This window comes from Macaca nemestrina, chromosome 1 (genome assembly GCF_043159975.1).
Source record: "Macaca nemestrina isolate mMacNem1 chromosome 1, mMacNem.hap1, whole genome shotgun sequence".
Classification (NCBI taxonomy): domain Eukaryota; kingdom Metazoa; phylum Chordata; class Mammalia; order Primates; family Cercopithecidae; genus Macaca; species Macaca nemestrina.
Window position 1 is genome coordinate 174,208,399 of NC_092125.1, and position 18,843 is coordinate 174,227,241.

Consider the following 18,843-nt stretch of genomic DNA (forward strand, 5'->3'; position numbering starts at 1 on the left):
AGGCTGAACCTGGAGAGTCTCAATCGAACCAGCTAGTGAAGAACAGAATAATTAGAGCTGAGAGTGAGGATAAATTACCAAGATATTCCTAGCTGCAGCCTTTGGTACATCACAGGCCTCTGATGGCTCTGTTTTTCCAAGCCATGCAACAGACTGAATTACCAGCCCTGAAGATACAGCTTGTGGGGAGATAAAATGACTTGGATTGGATTGCTAATTGTATCAACAAAGAGACCAAGAAGGCCTTAATTTCTGAAGAAATACCATTGCACCAATCGGAGCAGCTTCTGTTAAAGAGCTGTCAGATTTCAGACCTGTTACTATTGGCTCTGTACTTCATCAAGACTTGCTGACAGGCCTGTGACAGGCCGAAATAATATATACAATGATGCAACACAGGGCAATATTAAATTGCCTTTTCGGTCAGACTTGCCGATAACATGATTCAAACGTGGCCATGACAATATGGGGAGTATGAAAGAACTGAATAAATAATCGAGTTGAGGGAATTTTCCCATGCCACCAAAAGAAAGAGATCTAAGAGTCAGAAAACAAAAGATCTTAAAGTTGCCACCAAAATATTCCAAGATTGCAATGAAGCCTCTGGATTCACAGATTTGAATCTGTCCCCTAAAAAATAAGGACGCTAATAATTACAGGCAATATGAGAAAAAGGAGGGAAGGAGAGAAAACAAGTGACAGCTTATTTAGTCCCTATTATATGCCAGGCATTATGTAAAGGAATTTTATGTGAGTTACCGAATATCACAACAAACTTGTGAGGATACTATTATTAGTATTTCCATTTCACAGAAGAGAATACTGAGGCTCAGAAGGTTAAGTCATTGGAGGTTATATCATTAGGAAAGAGGAGGACAGAAGTTCAAAACCTGCCCTGATCAATTAAAAATCCATGCTTGTTAACTACATACTTATTCAGGCCCGCTCAGGGAAAGATATTTACAAAACATTGCAAAGGCCAGTTACTCCAAGTGAAAAAGTACAGTAATTTTGAGGTATTTAATTTCTCGTGTTTATCTTGTCTGTTATCTCCTTTTCTTAATAAAGGAAAAATATGAAAATAAAACAGATGGAAGAGCTCAAGAAACACAGAGCTGTAGGAAGCAAAGAGTTAGTGCCTTAGGTTTGCTGTGAAGATGTTTTGGTAAAAAAGGGTGTTCGGGAGATGCGTGCCATAGGCAAGGACACAGGGACAGCAATGAGATGTTCTCTCAAGTTGGGAAAATGAGGTCCGGTTTTGAGAGTTCAGCTGTAAAGTCATTCCATAATGAGCAATAGTAAAATATCCAAAATTATCAAAGCAAACAAACAAACAAAAAAACCAATGGCTTCCAGAACATTCAGAGCTCACAGGAACCATACTGAAAGCATTCAGATGGTTAAAGAAAGAATGTGTCAGGAGGATGATTAGGCTGCAGGAGACCAGAAAAAGAGGAAGAAGCAGAATTAGAAGCAGAGGCAAGTGCAGAGCAGGGAGGAGGAGGACTGGGCCAGGTGGAAAGAACTGCATGTGCCCAGGGCTGGAAGTGAGGCAGCAAGGGGCCACACCCGTCTCAGCAAGAGCCTTGCTGTGCACACCTCAGAAGCTGAGTGTTGCTCTGGCATGAAGGAAAAAAGCAAAAGAGCCATTTATTTCCCTCCTCCCTCTTTATCTCTCTCCTTCCAAAAATATTTATTAAGCTCCTACTATGTACCAAGCATAGATATTATCTCTTCCCTCATGGAACTTAGAGTCTGGTAAGAGAGAAAAATCCATGAAGAGCTCACTCTAATAATCACTATGAAGGATAAGTATAATGAAGAAATATTATAGGGCGTCCATAGAGCTTATGGTATCAAAGGACATGTAAAAAGATAGGGAGAGATCTGTTAAAGGATACACAATTACAGCTAGGCAGGAGAAATAAATTCTGTTCTATAGCAGTCCCCAGCCTTTTGGGCACCAGGGGACAGTTGTGTGGATGACAATTTTTCCATGGGTAGGGGGTCAGGAGGATGGTTTCAGGATGAAACTGTGCCACCTCAGATTATCAAGCATTAGATTCTCATAAGGAGTGTGCAACTTAAGATCCCTCACATGCACAGTTCACAACAGGGTTCCTGTTCCTTTGAGGAGCTAATGCCACTGCTGATCTGACAGGTGATGCTCAGGTGGTAATGCTCACTAGCCCACCACCCACCTCCTGCTGTGCAGCCAGACTCCTAAGAGGCTACAGACCAATACCTGTATAATACATTATCATTAACCCTAGTCATCCTACAGTGGTATAGAACCCCATGGGGTTGGGGAACCCTGTTCTATACCACTGTAAGATGACTACAGTTAACAATAATGTATTATACAGTTTCTATTCACTAGAAAGAGGATATTAAACATTCCCAACACAAAGAAATGAAAAAGGCTTCAGATGGATAAGCTAATTAATCTGATCACTATGCATTATATGTATGGAAACATCGCTATGTACCCCATGAATATGTACAATTATTATTTGACAATTAAAAATAAAGTTTAAATTTAAAAAAAAATCTCTACTTTGCTTTAGATTCCTTCATTAAGGGAGCAAAGACCTGGGGTCAATGGTTTCCATCAAGCATCTGTCTACTCCTACAGTTTTCAATGGCAGACCCTGTGGCTAGAGGCCATTAAAATGGGGCTGCCTTGTGATGGCAACATCTTCAGACCCCCAGCCCTTGGGGTTTACTCCTGCCTTTCCCCTAGCCTCTTCTCCATTCTAGTAATGTTGCATTTCTCACTCAATTATTTCAGGCTTATTCTGGCTTCTTGGACCTGAGGCTTGATCTCAGCCTTTGCCTCTGGCCATCTGAAGACTCACTAGTTCTTCTGAACCCCTTTGCTTCATGGTCCCATGCCCTGGTGCTGGCTTCCTCTGCAAGGTCTACCTTAGTGTATATTTGAGGTTATTGGTACCAAGACCTATTTCCAATCATAACTATTTCCCAGTGTCACTCAGAAGAGAAAGAAAACATACGTACCTATCTCAGTCTGACTCAGATAGGAAAACATTTCTAAACATTTTATAAGCTCCAATATTAAAATACCTCTTCCAGTGTCAACTCATTTTGGCCTACCCAATTATGGGACAACACAGTGTGTATCAATAAGGACAGTGGTGTCTATATAATCCTTATCTTCCAACATTCTTCAGTCTTGATGGCATTCCTGACTTGCCATTTGTTAAGTTCAGTACTGAGCTGACACAAAGTTATCTAGAATGTGCATAATCGGTAAGCCTGGGATCTAGTGCTACAGACAAGAAATAAGTGAAAAACAGCAAAGCTATTCTAAAGCCACTAGTTGAGATGTGGGGAGCAAGGAAAAGCAAGTTATCATATTAATACATGGTCATCCAAGGCTGCTCTGCCTTAAAGAGATAATGTATGACTCCTGGCAAAGGATAAAAGAGAGACTGAAATAGTGTCTACCAATTGGCCTAGTGCATTTCAATTCTTTTTGGCTATTAGGGCCCTTCATGATGAATTGCTGTCCTCTGGAGCATCTAAAAAAATCATCTTAACTTGAGAATATTCTTCAATGTAAATAAGCACATGAACAAATTGTAAAACAAATATTTCCTTGATAAGCTAGGATTATCTCCACAAATTCTCAGTAATAACTATACTATGCCATAGTGTAGCACAGTACCTAGCAAGCTGTGGTCACTCAACAAATATTCTTTATCTTTTATGAGACACTGACAACTCTAAGAGGTACTGAAAAGCATTATCATTTCCCTCATACTAAAGATCCTAAACTGCTCTCCTTGATTTTGCTCAGTGACAGCATCTGCAGATATTTGATACCTCAACCCCCTGAAAATATTTAGCAGATCTTAGGGTTCTATCTTCTGTTTCTATCAATTTTGGTTTAGGGTCTAGAAATGATGCCAGTCTTTTCCCATAGTGCAAAATATAAAAGCACGAGAAGAATTCTTTCCCTCTTCCTATTCCTGTCCTTGTCAGGCCCACTGTGCTCCAGGTGGCTATGACTGTCATCATGACAACGGCCATAAGTGAAGGGCACCACTTCACATAAGTGAAGGTGATGCTCTTCTCAGATATGATGTCAACTGTACCATCACCCAAGGAACGGCCTACTCACATACCTTTCAGAGCAGAGAATTTTAACATGAACAGTATCCCTTTGACACAAAGCAGAAAGAGTCAGATTAAGATTTTCCACACAAGACAAAGAGGTAAAAACACTAAAAGGAAGTTGGTGAAGTAGAAGTATATACCTGAAGATTTCGTAGCTTTCAAGACGTCCTGTCTCTAAGAAAGGAAGGGTAGGAAAAGAGGGAAAGGAAACAGAAATGGAAAACAAAAACAAACAGGAAAATGGCCTTAAAATTAGGTTTTCAACATCTTTCAGGGATCAGATCCAGAAACTGGCAGAAACAATACATCAGCTCTTCAGAAGGAGAATACATTCAGACTTGCTATTAAGGTCAAAAACATGACAATTTTGTGACTTAGCCATTTAAGAAATTCTTGTATATATTATCTGGTCTCAAGGGATTAACAGTCTGTCAGCAGAAGAGAGCACCATATTATTTAGCTAATACGGGTAGAGCTAGAGTTGGAACTAAACAATTAGCTGCAGAGTCCACGCCTTTAACAACTATACAAACTACCTCTAGAAACACACCCTGTGCGTGATTGGTGAATTTTATGAGTGAAATACAAGATATTTAAGAGAAACAACAGAGGAAGAGGGCAACTCTACCTGGGAATATTAAGGAAGCTTCACTTAGGAGTAGCAGTTTGAATTGTGAGTACTGAAATATGAGTAGGAGTTCACCAGGTGGACAAAGGTTGTGGAGGATACATTTCAGGCAGTGGACCAAGGCATTCAGTTCAAGCATAATCCTGCCTCCAGATGTGAAATGGAATAACTGAATCTCCTAAAGACTCTTCCAGACTTTTAGATTTTAGTGCTGCTATGAAGAAGGCATTACAGAGTACAGTTTGGATCAGACATGGTGAAGCCATCATTCACTAGAGAGTAAGATATCCTCCTTGCTCTTCATTTTCTTCATCTGTTAAGAAGGGTAATAGTAGTAATTAACTCATAAATTCATTAAAAGGTTAAGTGCTGGGTTAATTCATATAGCACATGCCCAGTAAAAAGCAGCTGTTCTTGTTCCCATTGTTTTCCTCAGCATCAACAACATCATCATCTCTTAGCTACTTCTGAGAAAGAAAATACTAAAAAAGAAATGTTCAAATGAAAACCCACTTTAAGACACTAAGAACACTACAGGGAACTGAGATGGGTTGTCAGCTAATTTGATAGCCATTATCTGAACTAAACTAAGTGAAATATGACATAAGCAATCCAGTTCAGCTTGCTCAAGTCAACATAAAATTGAGTTAAGAATCAAATTCTTGGTTCATATCTTGAATTTGTAAACCAATACTGGGCCCAAACTGTGCCCTCCTGCACAGTTAGAAGCAAAACCACTTAGAATGCTCTAGCCATTCACAGAGAGATTCACTGATTCCCAAACAGATTTCTGCCAGCACTCAGCATGGCACCACAGAAAGAGAGAGGTGAGTACTGAGTCTTCTCCCTTCATTAGCTCGGAGGGTAGATGGGAAAATAGACATATGGAGGAAATACAAAAAGTATTGTAAGAAAGTTTTAAATGTGGGTACATATATAAAGCTTTATGGGAGCACAAAGGCTACAGAAATTAGCTCTATGGAGGTTCTGGGAACTTCAATAAACAAATACCAGAGAAAATCGCAAAACGTCCTTGAAGTGTGCATCCCTAGGAATCTAGGATAGAATACTGAAGTTTTCCCTTGTTTGCCTGTTCTCTGGCTGAAACAAACTCAGTGTCTGGAATGGGTCACGCTTCCATTCACTTCTGTACTTGGTCATGCACTCCTGAAACATCTTCACCTTTCTTAACCTTGGTAAATCCTAATCACCTTCTGGTGTCAATTCCTCTGGGAATTCATCCAAAGGTGTGTTATTTGCCCCTCCACTGTGCCTTAATTGCTTCCTATCATAGCATTTATTACATTATGATCATCTGCTAAATTATTTCTCTCTCCCATGCTACACTGCACACTAGATGCAGGAATGGTACATCCTGCATTTTAGTCTTCCTAGTAAGAAGGACACATTGTAGATGTTTAATATTTACTGAATCAATAGTTATCACTGATGTCTTCTTTGACCTACTACCACATACATAAATATCTATTTTATTTTTGCATAGAAAGTCTACTATGAGTGTTGAACTGGAGCTCTACCTTTGTGACTCAGTCCATAAATTTAGTTTTTAAATGAGTTCATATTAAAAACAAACAAAACCACCCATAAACAAAAGAGATCAGAGGCCCCTACTCAAATGTAAATCAATACGCCTGCTAAACTAAATGACGAAAGGAAGCTGCCTGCCTGCTATCCTTTTTAATTTGTAAGAAGGAGCTTTGTGGGGTTTCTCAAATATGAAAAGATAAAAGTGCACTTGGAGTGTACATGCTCCTTTTTTATCTCCTTTAGAATTACCATGTGTTTTTCTAATTGAGAGAACTCTTAGGGCTTATTTAAAAACCAGATATGAGGGGAAAAAAATAAAAAACATGGCCTAAATTCAATCTAATTCTCTTGTGTATCATTTCCGTTTTTTTTTTTTTTTTTTGAACCTTGCAAAACAGTTTATAACAAATAAATTATGTCTTATAAATTAAGCAACTGGAGAAACTGAGATGGGAATGGTTGATGGCAGGCTTTAAAGGACACTGCCGCATATCACGTGGGGTCACAGTATTCCAGTTACCCACCAGCCTGGCTGGATCGACTAGTTTTAATGGTGTGAGACATATTTCTCAGTACATCTAAAATCAACGATCACTTACTAATTATACCCAGTCCAAGTTTTTTTAGGCAAAAGACCGTAAGTTGAGAGAGTAGTATTCAATGGTTTGGAAATATAGAACAAAAAGGAATGTCAGATGGAAGGGAGAATTATGCCTATGGAAGAGAAGGATACGGAATAATGGAATAACCATCTTTAGGAGGAGAAATATTTTCAGTTAAAAGCAGCTGCTTTTCATTTCTATGAAAGCAATGAGCATAAATTTCAGTAAGGGAGGGTTTCGATTATCTGAGGAAAAGTTGCCTAACTTGTAGGGCTAGAAGACATGATGACATGGAATGGGAGAAGATGACAGTCTTCTTTAAAAGGATCTTTAAGGAAAGGAGAGTTCCATCATTTTAAGGTGGCTGGGGAACTGTCTGGCTTTACGAGAGGTGAATGGATTACACAGATGATTTCTGGTGTTTTTGTTAGTATTGTTGTTACTGTGGTTCAACGATTCTGTGGTTCATTTCATTTACTATAAAGCCAATCTCTTCAATCTCAACAAAAGTACAGTATTAAAGAATAATGTTTCTGGGAATTTCAAATTTATGAAAACAGTTGTGCCGAATTTATGGTCTTGTTTAAATAAAAACACACAAGTTCCCTTTTAAATTTCAATTAATTAAAATCTATTGAGTGGCTATGAGGTGCAAATTCTATGCAAGGCGTCGGGCACACAGAGATAAGGCACAGTCCCATTCAGTACTCTGGAGGAGAGTAAATGAGCCCATCCATTACTGCACTGTAGCTGAAATATAATAAGTAACATTAAAGAATTACTGCCATGAAGTGACAAAGAATTAAGAGACAACATCCAGTTGGTCTGTCAAGTGCAAGGAAAAATAGAAGGGGAGAGTAGATTATGAAGTAGATATAAAAAGTTCATAAGATGGTAAACATTATAAACATTATAGACAAAGGTGCAGAACCGTGGATATTTAAATCATGCGTTGGAACAGGGGCTGGCCTTGTCCAGAACAAAGCCAGGTGTACTGAGGAAATAAGAAAACTTGAAAGTTGTTTGGGGTCATGCAAGTGACCCATATGTAAATTTCTAAATGTGAGGCAAAAGATATTATCCCGGAGTCAAGATAAATTCATTTTCAAATATTTTCCCCCTCAATTGAAATACATCATACTAAATTGTGGTATTAGTTTTTAAGAGAATTCCTAATACTCAGAAGTTACAATTTAGACAATTAACTGATATGTGCCAACCACAGGCAAAACTTTTGGTTTCCCAGGGACTATAATGAATCCACAGGGAACTAATATGAGCTTTGATTGCCTGGTGGAAGAACAGCTAACAAGATGAACTTGGCACTTTGAGTGTTTAGGAAAGTAGTCACAATAAGTATTGGACTCTGAAAATTGTTTCCAAAGCAGAAGGAAAGGAACACCAACATTAGCTATTTTTTAAAAATCTATGATATGCCTAAACATGAGCACTGGCTAATTCTGCAGAATTCGTAAAGCATTCTGGGTTATATATTGAAACAAAGAAGGAAGTGAGTAAGTTCCCAGCTGATACTTACCTCCCAAGTAAGCAGCCAGAATGTTTTAAGATGTTGTGTGGTCTGATGGAAAGGGCAAACGCTTTGCAAACAGGCTAACTTGGATTGAAATTCCAGCTCTGCCACTTGTTATGTGAATAGTCTTGGGCAACTCTCTGAAACTCTCCATTTTCTCACATCTACAATGGGGGTAATAACACTGAACTAAAAGCCTTGTTGAGGAATAGACTATAGTCAAAGGACCTCCTGGCACAGCAACTGACCCACACACAGCCTCAATAAACAATAGCTACTATCAGTAGCAGTCACATTTCTTCACTTTAGCCTGCCACATTTAAACACACACACACACACACACACACACACAAGTACTAAAAAGACCTCTCCTGAAATCTTTGCATCAAATTTTATGGATAATCTCTCATTAAATGGCCTCTTCTAAAACTCCAGTATCTCTCCCGGACTGGTCAGAGGCCATGTGGGAAGGGTGGATTTTACATCACTACTTGATTTTCCTGCCAGCCTATAAATTGCCTCAGATTCCCTCAAAACAGTTAGTTCCCTTGAGCCTAATACTACTCTAGACTGAGAAGGGATCTGAAATATTCATGTATTTAGTGACATTTATGTAAAAACTCCAAACAGATCATTTTAAGTTACATATACATCCCCTTACCAGTGGACTACAGCAATCACTGACATGTGCATATATATAACCAGATATAATCTCCAGAGCAAGATGCATTCTGATAATTTATAATATGTGTTAACATGAGTTAAGCATTTCCCTAACTCTTCCCCCCAAAGCAGTCACTAGACCCATTGTTTTGAAAGCAGTATCAAGGCAAATACATTTTCAGCCCCTACCTATAATGGGTACACAGAATTTCATTATACTCTTTGCTGTTGTGTATGTTTGAAACTTTCCAGAGAATGGGCCAGTCTAAAGTGGTGCACACTGTGTGCTTAGCGCAGTGCCTGGCCTGTGATGACAGCTCTACCACTGGGCCAGTTTTGTTACTGTCGTTATAGGGCAGGAGTGGGTTTATCTCTGAACCCACACTTTTTATATTCTGGTAGACTCTGTCTACAACTGGCTCCCAAACACCAATCTAGCAGAACACCCAATCTGGTGGTCACAGCAGGCATCTTCATACATAATAGAAATGAAAGCACAGGGATCCTCAGGAAACAATAAAAATGTGCCACCCGTTCTATATCCCAATAACCATGAGGAAGAAGTGAAACTGTCAGGAAGGTAGAGGACCACGTATGAAGGATAAGGAAGAGCAAAGTCTCCAGGATGGCATCCTAGGGTCTGGATCCTTCTTCAAAGACAAACTCAGCATCTGAAGTTCCTCCTCGGCTCTAATTAACAATGGGTCAGGGAAATGAAGGCCTGTGGCGTAGTGTCATGGGAGAGTTTGGACAGAACTTGTAAACACCCACCTCCTGACCTTTGTCCAAGGACAGTGGTCTTAGGCAGTGGTAAACAAAGATCATCCCCAAAGAGCTAATTTTAGTCCTATTTATAACAGTAAAAGCCAAAGTACTTTCCCTTCCTGTGTTGTGACAAGACAACACAAGGCTTTCTGCACCCCTGTCATTCAACTTTACCCAGTCTCCAGGCACCGGCTGAGATCTACAAAAAGAAGTGTTGCTCTATGCCAGGGAAATCCTATCCTGTGTGAAACTTCCCAGAGAAGGGAGGTGGCATAAAAGCAAATTCAGGAACTCTTCATTCACTTACTCTCATTCATTCATCCAACAATTTATTCATTTCCTTGACAAACGTTTATGTAGCACCTCCTACCTAACAAGCCCAGGGCAGAAGACGAATGAGATGAACATGCTGCTGTTCTAGGGGCCATGGGCAGAAAAGCCAGAAATTAGACAGTAAATCACAAAAATAACTATAGAGTGACAACCGTGATCAATACAATGAGGGGCACTTGAGGGGGTTCTAGTCTAGTCCACGGGCTTGGAAAAAGTTTGCGGGGGGAGGAGGACTGAAGTTGAAATTTCAAGGACAATGAAGAGACAGCCCCATGAAACAGAAGGGCAGACAGAGGGTAGTCACCGTGGGAAGAGAACATAAGGAAGAGCAGGGACAGACAGAATGTGGGGTGACTGAGGGACGGTGAAGTCAATGAAGATAGAAAGAGGCAAGGGAGGATGTACAGACAATTGTGGGTGATGAGGCTAGAAGTGCTACAGGGGTCAGACATCAAGATTCATCGTCCATGGTAAACACCAAGGAGTCCAAACTGAGGGCGGTAGGGAGTCAATGATGGGATTCAACCAAGATGCTGTCATGATCAGTTCAAATCCCAACTGTGCCACTTCTCACCAATGTGACACCAGGCCAGCCACAGTCTCTCTGACTACATCTTCCCCATGAAGTCAGCTCCTCCCATGTCCTCGCTCACTCAGTGCACACACATTGCTTTCTCGTGTGTCTCCTTCGTGTTGGCCACTGTCTCAGGCAATAGGATGCAGCAGTGAATGTGACAAAAATCTTTGCACTCCTGGAGCTTACAGTCAAGTTGGGGCATCAGACAATATGCACACACACACACATACACACACACACACACCTGCACACATGTGAAGGAGGAAATAAGCAAGTGGTAAAGAAGAAAGTGGGCCACCTTTGGGCAGGGTGGGCAGCAAAGGCCCACTCTGAGGAGGTGACATTGAGCTGAGGCCTGAGGAATAGGAAAGGCCCTGCATAACAAGGAGACACGGGCAAAGGGGAGAGTGGCTGCAAAGAGGCAAAGCGCTTGCCCATCTGGGCAAGTGAAGCTGAGCACAGAGCATGAGGGGCGGGCAAGGCTAGCAAGAGAGGCGCGTCCAGAAGGTGCAGGGCCTCCATGGCACAGGGATGTCACTGCACAAACCTCAGGACTGGTCTGTGCCACGATCAAAGTTGCATTTTCAGATCCCTCAGGGATCTTCAAATGGAGGGGCTGGAGGGGCAGGAGTAGAAGTAGTGAGATCTAAGAGGGGGCTTCTGTGTTTCCTTTTGTCATTGGACATACACGTTGCATTTTATTATTCCCCAGCTACTGGCTTCAAAGCCTCTGGCAAAACCTCAACCTCTTTGTGCCTTAGTGTCCTCATAACATCCACTAACTCACATTGGGCTGTTGTGAGGATTAAATACAAGTCGTCATTTGTAAAGGATACTAGACAGTGCTGGGCTAAGCTCTCCATGTATCTTGGATATTCTCATTGACTCACTATTCATTTCCTGTCCATTGCTGCTGCTGGATCCTGAGCACCTCATCTTTATCTGCCCCGCATCTGTCCCAGTATTTATACTAGGTACTCTGTCTAGGAGTTGTAAATTTTTGCCTGAAGACTTAAATTGGCCCAAAGATATATTTTGTTTGGCTGATGCAAAGACTTCAAAATGTATAACTGTGAATGTCTTTACGTTGGCAATATAGACAATGTGTGTATCCCCCCCTCAAAATTCCTATGTGGAAACCTAATCCTCAAGGTGATGGTATTTGGAGGTGGGGCCTTTGGGAGGTGATTAGGTCATGAAGAAGTAGGGCCCTTGTAAAATGGATCCCAGAAAGCTCATTTACTCCTCCCACCTTTTGAGGACACAGAGGAGATGGTCACCTATGAACCAGGAAGTGAGCCCTCATCAGACACAGAATAAATTGGTGCCTGGATCTTGGACTTCCTAGCCCCAGAACAGTGAAAAATAATTTCCGTTGTTTCTAAGCCACCCAGTCTATGGCATTCTTTAAGAGCAACTCAAAAGGATTAAGACAGCTGGGTATGCCCTCTCTAGTTCCCTTGGGTCCCTCCCCACCCTGTCTTGTCGCATATCTGCCAGACTGTTAAGTGTGTCCTGACTCTGCAGGCACTCACTTGTGACCCCAAATAAACATCAGGTGAACGCTTAAAAATGCTAATGCTTGGAATGTCTGTCACAAATACAAATGACACAAAGCCACACAAACCATTCACTCGCCTCCCTCCAGACCTCACCGGTACAATGAACCACAGAATCTGACTTCCCAATTTTTTTCATATTGTCATTCACCATATATTTACTGAATACCTTCTAGGTCTTAGAAACTGGCAGAAAAAGACACAAAGTCTGCCTTAACTGAACTTATAATTTGGTGCCCATGAACAATGATACTGTAGAGTTTTCTTGGGTACAAAAGTGTATGGATAGTAAATCATAATAGGGAGTTTAAGCCTTTTGAACAGATTATCTTATTGTGTTTTAATAATAACCCCATGGAGGTAGACAGGAAAAGTAGGTTACTCTGTTTTGAAGGTAAACAAATCAAGGATCAAAGAAGCTAAGCACGTTGTCCAAAACGAAACAAATAATAAATGGCAGATCGTGAATTCACGTTTCTGTCACTAACAAAAACACTGCAAGCAGGGAAGGGTTAACTCCATTTGTGTAATAACCCATAAAGTTTCCTCCCTAAAGCATGCTACAGATCTAGAATTTCGAAAGTAAAACTGACATCCAAGCACTGACCAGCGCGTGGGTACCGTAACCTACACTGGCTTAGACGGTGGGAAAATCATGACAATTGGGCTGGTGAAGAATGAGAAACTTGAGTTTCCAACGGAGTTCTCATTGTGTCTATGTGCCACCAGTGACACATCTGGAAATAAAAGAGAGAAATCAGGAAACAGAATGCAACCCCTGCTTTGCCAGGAAATTTACAAAAACATATTTTTGGTTAAGGCAAAGAGATTTTGCCAGGTGGTACAATGCCAGACAGACAGTCTCCATGACCCAGTGAGAGCTGCTCCAGAGGGACCCTCTCTGGTATTCCCCGTGAAGGCCTGGCATACTGAGATCATTGCAGCCACCACCACAGGCAACCTGTGCTCCAGACACATGAGGCCTGGAAAATACATCATCATCCTTGAGAGATCCAGCAGCCTCAACAATTCTGAAAACGCCCTTTTGGGATATGAACACTACTCGAGGCTCCTTGGCCTTCATTTAATTTAAATCAGTGGTTCTTAATCAGGGACATTTTGTCTCCCAGCAGATAACTGGCAATGTGGGGATATTTTTGGTTTATCTGGCTGGGGGTGGGGAGATGTGCTACTGGCAACTAGTGGGTAGAAGTCAGGGATGGTGCCACCTATCCTGTCGTGCACAATGGGACAGCCCTACAACAAAGAATTATCTGGCCCAAAATGTCAATGGTGCCAAGGTTAAGAAACCCTGATTTCAATGTCTAAAACTGATGGATATGCCCAGTCTTGGAGCTAGGCTCTACAGATACAAAGGTCAGTTGAATATGTCCTTTTCCTCAAGAAGTTCAGAATCTTGTGAGAGAGGTAATCATGTAAGGAAATAATCGTCATTCAGTGTGATTGGATTGAAAGCTACCCACAGTCTAGTGGTGAGCTCTGAAGTGAGAGAGCTCTCAGTCAGAACAATAGCTTTGTCATTTACTTATTAACTATGTGACCGCAGGCATGTCACTTAGCCTTTCAATCTCTTCTGAAACTAGGAATGGGAAATTATGATACTGATACTACTCCTACACCTATTCTTCCTACTACTATTACAGCCTCTACGAGAGAAGCACCACTATGACTACTACCAGAATTGCTGCTGCTGCTGCCATTACTACAGATGTGGAGCACCAGACAGACAGGAGGCACAAAAGACTGGGAAGCAGAGATATTTACAAACTCTGGAAACTGCCACCAAAGGGAAAGAACTTTTTTCTGCATACCCAGAACAATTTGTACACCACATGTGTGAGGAATTTTCCCACACTAACCGATACTCTAACTCTTCAGAAACCAACTGGGTGTCCCACGATTCAATTCTAAACTAACTACCTGGAGTAAAGGCAGATCCCAGAGGTTAAGGCTTTGGTCCAAGACTGCTCCCACTTTAGATGCCAATCAAAAATCTAGGCCTTCCATACTTCTGACTAATCAGCTACATACTGGAGGTTCCCATAACCCCCTTTTTTCAGGTTTGGTAATTTGCTATAATGGCTCACAAAACTCAGGGAAAAACTCTACTTAAATTTATTGGCTTATTATAAAGAATGCAAATATAAATGAACAGCCAGACGAAGAGGTACATAGGGCAAGGTAAGTGGGAAGGGGTGTGGAGTTTTCATGCCCTCTCCAGGCACCTCAACTCGTCCATCAACCTGGGAGCTCTCTGAACCCCATCTTCCAGGGATTCTTAGGGATGATACATCACATAGGCATGCTCGCTTATTAACTCAATCTCCAGCCTGTCTCTCCTCCTGGTGGACTGGCTGGGTGTGGGGAGTTGGGCTGAAAATTCTGAGCTGCTAATCATCACATGGTCTTTCTGGTGACCAAGTCCCATTCTAAAGCTCCCATTCTGAAGTTCAGGAGCCCGAGAGTCGCCTCGTTAAAGCAAAAGATGCTCTATCACTTGGGAAACCCCAAGGGATTTAGGAGCTCTGTTAGGAACCAGAGTCAAAGTCTAAATAGTACAACAAAAGATGCTCCTAGAACCCCGATCACTCTGGAAATTACAACTTTTAGGAGCTCTCTGTCATGAACCTGGAACAGAAACCAGAAATATATTTCTTATTAGTCACAGCACGAAAGAGAAGAAGGTATGTCCCTTCTTCATCTAATCTCCATCTTGCTGCCTTGAAGGAAGCTGTGGTTGAAAGCCACTTTGGATCATGCAGAAAGGGGGATCATGTTAAGCACAGTACAATGCAGAAGCTACCTGGGTTCCTGGATGATGTCATGGAAAGCATCTATGTCTGGACTATCAGATAAACAAATAATCTAACTTATTTAAGCCACATCTAGTGCTACAGTCTAATAATACAGAAGTGTAGGAGTTAAAGGTACAGGCCAATTAAGAAAGAATCTTCTGCATTATGTGCAGAAGAAAGTCACATATGCAAAAATACAGAGTTGAAAGAGAATAAAGGGATCCATGGGGATTGATCCATGGTAATGTGACAGGAGGTGAGACTGGAGAGTCAGGGAGCACCTGGATCACACTGGACCTTATATTCCTTATACTAGGACTTTTTTCTTGCCAGCAGTGGGATGCTACTAAAGAGTTCAAATAGTTAAATAATATCAGATTTACATTTAAAGATAACACTAGGGTTGTATGAAGTATTGTTTTGGTGGGGGTGGAGAGGAGAGGAGGAGGTAGGAGGAGGTAGGTGACATGGGGGAGAAGTTGGCGGAAAGGCAAAGACGACTGGACCCAGGGAGCCCAGTTATGAGGACAATGGATCCCAGTGATATCTGACACAGTATCACAGACTGTCCCCCACTTAGGTAACAGTAATGGATATGGAAGGTATGCCATCAAGGTTTCTTGTTTGAGTTACCGGATCACAGCACCTTTACCATGATAGAAAACACAGAAAGAAAAGGAAATTTATTTAGGGAAAATGGGTTGAACCTGGGGTGTCAATGAGCCAGCAGGTAGGGCTACCCAATAAAAAGCTTGCCCTTAAGGCTGGAGCTCAGGTGAGATGCAGGGCTGATATTCACATAAGTCATTACTGAAGAGTGGTGTCTGAAATCATGGGAAGGCATGGCATTTTGTCGTACTCGGAGGGCACTGAGATATATGACCAACTGTATTCAGGTAAACCTGTACTAGCAAATGGAAAAAGTGTACCATCTCCTTTCCATGTTTATTGTGAATCAAGAGATTTTTTATTAAGTCTACATTCTAGAGGATAGAGACAGCTGGGCAAAGTCTCAAAATAGAAAAATGCTAGAAGAAAATGGGCCCTTATGAGAAACAATTCTCAGCTTAGACCACAGACTGCTCCTAAAAAAATTCCTGATTGGACCCAACCTTAAGTATGCATGCAGGGCCCATGAGCATACATGACACCTGCAAAAGCCATTCATGTCTTCCACTGTAATATGAAATGTCTCCCTGCACTGGGATTTTGCACCAAAAACAGACATGAAATGAATCCAAGTCCAACATTCAGGGTGGTTTGGACCAAAATGTACTACAGAGAACATTCAGATGTAGCTTTCAAGGTCCCTGGTGCAATACTTTGTTTTAAATAGAAGTAGGCGTTGACACCGCTGTGAAAGATTTGCCAGTGGCTCCAGTTATCACAGGGCAGAAAAAGCCAAGTAATTATTTTCTCCCCAATTATGGCTAATTCTCTGCAAGTTAATTCTTGGCTTTTCTAAAATGGGACCAGAAAATTAGCTCTTCACATGCAAAACTGAAGATACAGGACCCAGCAACAGCTTATGGCCTGGGGTTTATTCCTTATTACTTCTTAAAGTGTGAGGAGGGGGCAGGAAGTGGTGTTTTGACTTAGGCACCATTTAGCCAAGTGGAGGGAAAAATCTCCCTTCAGCTCTGAAACAGGATCATGTAGCTATAAAATTTATTGGACACAATTGAAGCAAGGGTGTTGGGTGAAAAGAATCAAAGAAAGAACTATGGGCTGAGTTCAGAAGGGTGTAACGAAATCTGCACCTGTTGTCACTCACTTATTACTCCAGATCTCCCAGGCAGCTTAGATTTAAACCAGACAGTCCTGAGGCCCAGCCTAGCCAATACTGGCCTATTTATTAGCACAGAGTAAAATATGTGTGTCACGTGTGAGTCGTGTGTCTGTGCGTATACATGCATATGTGTACACCTGTGTATGCAAGGATGCATATGCATGTATGCTGGAAATAAACTGAGAGACAAGGAGCCTGGAGGGGAATGAGACTGAAGAGTTGTATGTGTGTTGGGGGAGTGGGGAGACAGCAAACTTAGCCAGTAAATTACTTCAGCCTAGAAAATGCAACTTCCAGATTCCCTGATATTTGCCATTTGAGGGTTATATTTTCATGTCGGTTTTGATCAAATCCCCAGAATAGTTTTCACAAAAGAAAAGCAATAGCACCAAATGAATTGAGTTGATTTGAAAGAAACTTACCCAAGGAAAAAAATCAAGAGGGAAAACTCTTTCTATAAAGAAATATCCCACTTGTCCTCTGAAGATCTGTTTCCACATGCACTTTAAATCTCCTCATGTATATTTATTATTTTTTAACCTCTACGTTTCTAAGATAGGAAAAAAAAAAAACAGAATGATTGAAATTAACTTTACTAGGGCCACCAAGAGATTTACTTTGCTGAACATCAGCTCCCAGTCATCTATTGGCATATCACTTCTCTTTAATCTTTTACATTCAGTGCAGCCATACATATGATTGTCTTGTACTTCAGTTTGCATGAAAGTGAAGAAAGCTATCTGCCACATGGGCGTGGTCACAATGAGTGGCCTGCTACTTGTCATATTTGCTGAGCAAGCCTAGACCAGAGAAAGTCCCAGCCAGAGAAAGGTGCACAGAAAGAATGGTAAGGTTTCCTCCTTTTTCACTCTAGTGGGAAAGGGCCAGGATTTTCACCAAGTTCTGGACAACAGAACAGACATAAGTGAGAGGGATCCTCATGCCACCTTTCGCATTCAAAAGCACCTCTGATGCTGCCATGTAGTCCACTCGGCACTCACTTGTACCAAAACCAAAAGGTGCCATCATAGACTTCGGAGGTGGGCAGTCCTCAGCTCAATTCCCAGCCACATGACCTTGGGGCAACATAATATGAATGTGTACTGAGTGCTACTGACATCTCGGGCACTATAGGATGCGTTATTTGGATTATTTCATTTAAACTTTTAAAAGCTATGACCCCATTTCTCAAATAAGATAACCGAGACTTAGAGAGTTAGACAAACCACCCCAAGGTCATGTGCACCTTTCTCAAATAAGATATGCTCAAAAGAACTGGGCAAGTAGGTGTTAATGAATCTCTCAATCACCTTTCTGATTTCTGTGTACTTACAGGCAAAGCCATACACACTGGCATCTAATTATTGTACTGAGATATTTTCCAACTGGGTAGTAGCATAGGGTGACAGTTCAGTGCTTGGGTTCTGGAGGCAGACAGACCCCGGTATGAATTCCAGCTCCTATTAGCTGAGTCACCTTGGGCACGTCATTTAATCACTATGAGCCTGAGTTTCCCTATCCATAAGGATGGGGGTTAAGTGATATAATATAAACATGGTAAACTCTCAACAAAAGTCTGGTTGTATGTTCCTCACTACTGTTAATCGATCCCTGAGTAATTATTAAGACTAGAAAATGTTTCATGATCCCTCTAGAATCACTTGCAGGACACCTGGAATCATAAAATCACAGAGGCAGAAATGACCATCAAGTCTCATGATAGCAGGCAGATGTGCCACTGTCATGCACTTGGCAAACATCAATAGTTGACTGCTCTTTCTCACTTAGCTGAGATTGGCTTCCCAGCCATCCTCCATACTGTAATCTGGACAGCAACTTCCAATCAGTAAGACGGAGAGCTAATCTATCTGCTGTCCTCAATCCAGTCCCAC

At 41.4% G+C, this 18,843-nt stretch overlaps 1 protein-coding gene across 17 annotated transcripts in view; it reads right to left on the reverse strand.

The window, feature by feature from the left end:
• Positions 1–18,843, reverse strand: part of LOC105495149 (FGGY carbohydrate kinase domain containing) — a 440,526-nt gene that overhangs the window by 297,691 nt on the left and 123,992 nt on the right. The window lies entirely within an intron of this gene.